Source organism: Haplochromis burtoni, unplaced genomic scaffold (genome assembly GCF_018398535.1).
Source record: "Haplochromis burtoni strain Fernald_Lab_line unplaced genomic scaffold, NCSU_Asbu1 Contig_1259, whole genome shotgun sequence".
In the NCBI taxonomy this organism is placed as follows: Eukaryota; Metazoa; Chordata; class Actinopteri; order Cichliformes; family Cichlidae; genus Haplochromis; species Haplochromis burtoni.
Window position 1 is genome coordinate 18,865 of NW_024583620.1, and position 6,534 is coordinate 25,398.

Sequence of the window (6,534 nt, forward strand, 5' to 3'; positions counted from 1 at the left end):
AAGTGAATGACATGAGCATCACTTGCAAGAGCTAAATAACGTCAGTTACCTTTAACATTGTGAATATTTTTCAACAGGCTAGAAAGGTTCACGCACACTGATTTAATCAAGGCAGAGGAGTTTATTAAGTGCATGCAAGTCCTGTATACGTCAACCATGTGTGTCTCAAGTGACAAGTCACCCACATGCAGCCAAATCATCCCGATCCTGGCCAAGCTGGAGGCACATTTCAGACGATGTGATGAAGACAGTGTTTTCACCTCTTCAATAAAAGAGAAAGTCTGGGGTAGTCTGCAGAAAAGATATCAGGTATTTGCAGACAATGTCAATGCGCATGAAAAATAGGGTTACCTTTTTTCAGTATCAGCTCCTATGTTATATCTTGTTTTACTTAAAGGATGAAAACCTTCAGAAATTTCTGAAGGAGGCCACGATGATGGACCCACATTTTAAAGGCAGGCTAGATGGTGAGGCAGCTACTGACATCTGGGACAGGTTGGAGAAGGCAGCAGTTGAAAATGCCACAGCAGCAGTTGCGCAGGTATTTTCATTGTGTGTACAAGCTTGTCCTTTTGCATCATGATGTAGTTTCTATGTTGAAGGAATGCTCTTTTACTAGCTGTGTGTCCATAGCCTCCCACTGAGGACCCCAAAGCACACAGCGAGGTGGATGATACTGACGTGGACAAGCCAGAAAAATGTAATTTCAGATTTTTTCTAACACAACCACTGCATTCTAAAAGTGATCTTTATTTATTTTGCAAACCTCACACATCTTTTTTGTTGTTTTTCAGCTAAGTAAGGTCCAGAAGTCACCCTTAGAAAAGCTGTTTGAGGATGAAGACAGAGAGCTTCAACAGGCTGCTCCTCAAGCGGGTAGAGTCCCCTCAATCACAGAGCAGGTACAGAAGGAGCTTCAAATATACAAAAGACTACCAGGAATTACCTCTGGACAAGACCCTGTGGCCTGGTGGTGGAGTAAGAGGGATACACTCCCCAATTTATCTGCCCTATCAGAAAAATACTTGTGTCCCAGCCTCATCAACGCCTTCTGAAAGAGTTTTCTCTTGTGCTGAGCATGCCATCAGCCAAGAGCGATGCCGTATAGCTCCAGAAAAGGCTAATATGATTATCTTCTTGCAAAAAATAACTGCTAAACATCACAGGTTTCATGACAAAGTTTGTTTTCAATTGTTTAAGCACTAGTTCCAACCAAAGACGTTATGTTTTATTGACAGAAAGGGCTAACTTTGTTATAATTTTGCTTTAAAAAAAAATATATATATATATTTATATTTTACTGGGAAAATAAAAACACGAGGTTTTTGGACGAAGTTTGTGTTCTTTATTCTTTAAGCACCCGTTCGAGCACCAGCACCGTTTCAAAAGTACCGTTTTGGCACCGGTATCGGATAAAACCTAAACAATACCCATCCCTAGGTATGAGACACTGCAATTAGATAGAAATGAAGGGGGCAAGGCTTAGTGCAACCTTGGCACTACCGCATATTGGATAATATGCTCTGAAAAAGGATTACTATGGGCAGAAATCTGTGCCATCAGGAACTGAATTTGAATAAGTTAAATTTGAATTTGAATTGAATCTGAATTGTAACTTGAATAAATGCTTTAATAAACTGAATATGAATTAGTCTAATTTGAAATTGAATTTTATATTTTGAAAATGAATTGATTTGCTTTGAAACTGCATTATATCACTTCAAACAAACAGAGGTGATCCAGTAATGCTGCACTAATGAATTACACTAACTATTCGCTTTAGCTAAAGTTATTAAGTTAGCAAGTTAGCTAAAGAGTTGGGATGCTGTGTAAGACATAAATAAAGCTAAAATACAAAGGTTTGGACACCGGTTTGCATGTTTCCCTACTGTAGGGGTCTCTGCAAGCATACAGAGGGGGTACTCTGAGAGGGTCCAAGATGACAACTTTGGAATTCTACTAGAAACAGTCGATCATATTTGTTTGTCAAAGCTGAATTCAGGGCAAACTACGCTAAATTAACGTTTTTAGCTAACAGCTACAATAAGCATAAAAGTTATTCTACGGCTATCATTTATTAACATGACGCTTGTTCTTATACATGTAATACATTTATTACCAACCTGAGAGTTTATCCGCTGGTCATTCGACATGACGAATGACTTCTGAAGTCTTAATTCAGCTCAAAATGCTGTAGATTCCCGTCAGTAACACTTTCAGTCCGCTAGTAAAACGTAGTTCTATTAATCTGCGCTTGAACCGGAAGTAAGTTCCAAAAAACTGAATTTTGGAACTGAAACTGAATGGTGAGAAGTGAATCTGAAATTATTTGAGAGCTGAATTTTTAACACTTAAAATGCAGTTTCAAAGCAAATCAATTCATTTTCAAAATATAAAATTCAATTTCAAATTAGACTAATTCAAATTCAGTTTTCAAAAGCATTTATTCAAGTTACAATTCAGATTCAATCCGAGCAATTCAAATTCAAATTTAACTTATTCAAATTCAGTTTCTGATGGCACAGATTTCTGCCCATAGATTACATACCTTTCAACAAATATCGGATTGTCATGAATCGCTGTGTGGCAGGCAGGCAAGCAGGACTGGTGGATCCAAAATGCAGGACTCAGACATAGAAGTACAACTTAAAGCACAGCTTTATTGCTGGGAAAAACCTCTTACTAAACTAAACTCACCAAAAGGAAAACTAAAACACTGTAGCAGAACTGGCGCTGGAGACAAAACACACAGCTTGTTGAGGGTACAACACAACACTGACTCAGAGAAACACAGGGTTTAAATACACTGGGAAGTAACGAGGGGAATGAGACACAGAAGGAGAGCACAGCTGGGGGAAATCAGAACTGACGAGACAAGGAAGCGTAAACTGAACACATTCACATAAGACACGGACCTTCAAAGTAAAACAGGAAGTATGACACAGAGACGCGAACTTGACACGGTGGAGACAGCAACTAAGAAACACAGAGACATAACCAGTAAGGCAGAGGACTCGATGAACCAAAAGACACAGAGGGAAACTCAAACATGCAGACACAGACTTACACAGAACAGAGGGGACACAGAGAGACATGAAGGGCAAGGGATCAAAACTAGAAACCATAGAATAAATCACACACAAGTACAATAATATAAAAATCACAAAGAACTAAAAACGCTGGGTCAGGAGACCCAGGACCCTGACACAGATAGTTACAACCTGGGGAGGTTTTAGGTATCTCCAGTGTTGGGGAGTAATGGAATACATGTACCGCCGTTACATATTTAAAATACAAAATATGAGTATTCTGTTACAGTTACAGTTTAAAAAGATATATTTAGAATACAGTTACTTTGCTGAAATAAATGGATTACACGGCGGTATTTTCCTGTTTCATATTTTAGCGGGTCAGGACTGTTTGGGTTTGTTTGACAGCTATGTTCTGTTGTTCCAGGCGGCAGTGGTTGCCATGGTTACAGGGTGACGCGCTCTCTCCGCGACTGTGTGTTTCCTAGGTGAGAGAGCTCTTTGTTGTTGTTGTTGTTGTGCAAAGCTATAGGCAGAATGCTACAGACATAGCCCTAAAGAATGTACCCTCATGCGCAGTGACACATAACGTGTATGGCAGTCCATTCTCCCTGCAGCACGGACTACAAAGTATTCAGAATTCATTACTCTCATTGAGTAATGTAACGGGATGCGTTACAAATACATTTTGGGGCATGTAATATGTTGTGGAATACATTTTAAAAGTAACCTTCCCAACACTGGGTATCTCCAATTAAGACATCACTTCAATACAGATATTGTGTCTAAGGAGGGAAAGTCTCTAGTCCAAATTTTTATAGATGTAAAGGGAACCTGACAAAAAAAAAAATCTCCATGACCTACTCTAATGTCAAAAGAAATAAATAAAATGTTTAAAGTAAATCATTCTGATCATAGATGTACTTTGATCCTTAACCCCTCTGCTCTGTGTTTTTTCCACTTTCAGACCAGAAAATCACTCTGACATATCGAGCTCCAAACAACAACATCACAGCTGTAGCAGGGCTGACCTGATGACAGGATATATCATTTTGTACCAGTATTGAGCTTTTAATCCGTTACATATCACTCATAACTTCCCTTCATAAAAACAGAAAATAGAAATCAATACAAAGTATAAAACCACAATCAAAAATAATCAAAAGTACAAAATGAAAGAGAAAATCTAAAAAGTCTCCAAAAAATCAAAAGACTGGGTCAAAGACTCTGGAATCAGTTTTGAAGTAGGGCTCTCTGTTAACAGGAAAAATCCCGCCCGTGTGAGATTTAGAGAGTATATTTAAGGGAATGAAGGGTGGACTCATAAGATTTCCATCTGTGATGGTATCTGTTTAATCTCAATACAGACTCTTAAATAAACAGTTACAGGAAAAGCAGCATGAAGAGCCTGAGTATCTGATAATGAGAGGGTTGCTTTTTCACAGTTCTTAATCATTTGACCCAGCATTTTGAGTTTATGGTGTTTTTCTGGATTTCTTTGTGTTTTAAAGTTTTACTTTTCTACTATTTAGGTTATTTCCTTCAAAGTTAATTGTACTGCCAGTCCATGTTTTCTTATCATTGTGTCATTCCCTGTTTCCTGTCTGTCACATCCTGTGCGTCATTGTGTGATTCTTTCCATTTCTCCCCTGTTTGTGTTTTGTTTTCATGTATGTTCTCCCCAGCCAGCCCTCTCTCTTACCTTCCCTCTCTTGCTCTCTCTCTTATCACTTCACTGTTTCCACGTTTCCCCTCTTTATGTCTCCTTTGGTTTTTCTACATACATTAAACATTGTCATTTTACATTTTAACACAGATTTCAACACTTTTAATACATTTCTGTTTTAACCGGAGTTGATTGATTGAAATTTATAATTTAAACAAAAAACCTACGTGTACTGAATAAATAGGCTAACACACAACAAATCATGGTTGTATATAAATAATCTGTATTCATACATATATTGTAACAACAATGTTGATATTTGTTAATAAAAATGTGACATTTATTAATCATATAAATTTCCTGCAACTGTCATAGACATTAACATGGCGTCCAGTAAATAACCCCATTCAAATGTTGAAAATCATGTTGATGTCTAAGTTACTCAGAGATAGTCATAACAATATTCTTGGTCTCTTTTCTCCACTCTGATTGCCAAACATGTACTCACACGCACATACCATCTTTTCCCCCACGCCCAGCCAGTTAATCTGTAGATAAGCGCTCATATCCGCAAACATTTTTTTTAATGACCTTCTAAATGACTTCTAAAATTGTTACTTCTTAGGCCTGCATAGGCTCACATATGGCTTGTTTTGGCTCTGGTGTGAGAATCTTATACTCTCATGGGTATAAACAATTTCTTAGTTGGCGTCAGCTTTGATGTGTGTTTGGAATCGATTCTAGAAATCAGTGACGATACCCAGCCCAATGTTAAATGAACTGTCCCATGTGGAAAAGAAATAGAAAAAACTTATAAAAGACTTGCATCAGATGTGGCCTACTTCATATAGTGAATCATGTAAGGCTTGTATGATTTACTCATGAAAGTGGCAACTTTCTCATTACTTTCATATATTGTTTTAGTAAGTATCCAAAACATACAAGCTTCATTTATAAAATCTTTCAATCTGTTGTCACTCTTGTATGCTGTTCATACAAGTTTCACACAAGACAGATACAAACTTTATAAGATTTATATATATATATATTAGGGCTGCCACGATTAGTCGACTAGTCACGATTACGTCGACTATCAAAATCGTGGACGACTAATTTAATAGTCGACGCGTCGGTGAAAGTTTGTAAGATCCCAAAAGACGCAGGAATAAGTAGCAGGATTTAAAAGTGTAATAACGGACTGAAACAGAAGATGGCAGCACTGCATGTACAAGGATACCAGCTGCCGTTAAACCCCAAAGAAGAAGAAGCTGTGTCCCATAATTCATAGTGCGGCCCAGCTCAGTTTCCAACAATGGCGGCAGCTAGTTTTAATATTACTCTTATTATTCTTTTTGGGTCACAAAATAAACGTTTAACATATTTTCAGGCGAGAATGTAGCTGTGTAAATATCTGCTCAGTTTATCAAGACACCACATACTTTCAAAAGCGCTCCGATGTTTTCGGAGACGTCTGTTACCCACCAGCTCAATAGTTAGCCGGGGTTCAAGGCTCACTAGAGCCCGTGAGAACACCGGACTCCCGGCAAATTGTTTTCAAACCCACCGCCATCTTTCGCTACTCAGGTTAAACATGATATATAAGTCACTTAGATAACTTAAAAATGTTATTGTTTGGCTTTTTTGACGGCTGAGTTTATTAAACTTCACCGAAACAATCTGCAAATGTCATTAACATTTAATAAACTATCATCTTGTCTTTATTTTTAGTTAGCACATACCTTAAACACTTAAAGCTGTAAGCTAATGATATAAGAGCAGACGCATGCTGGTGCAATAAGCTGTACGTTTTACATCCAATGGATGCATGATCTGATTAGT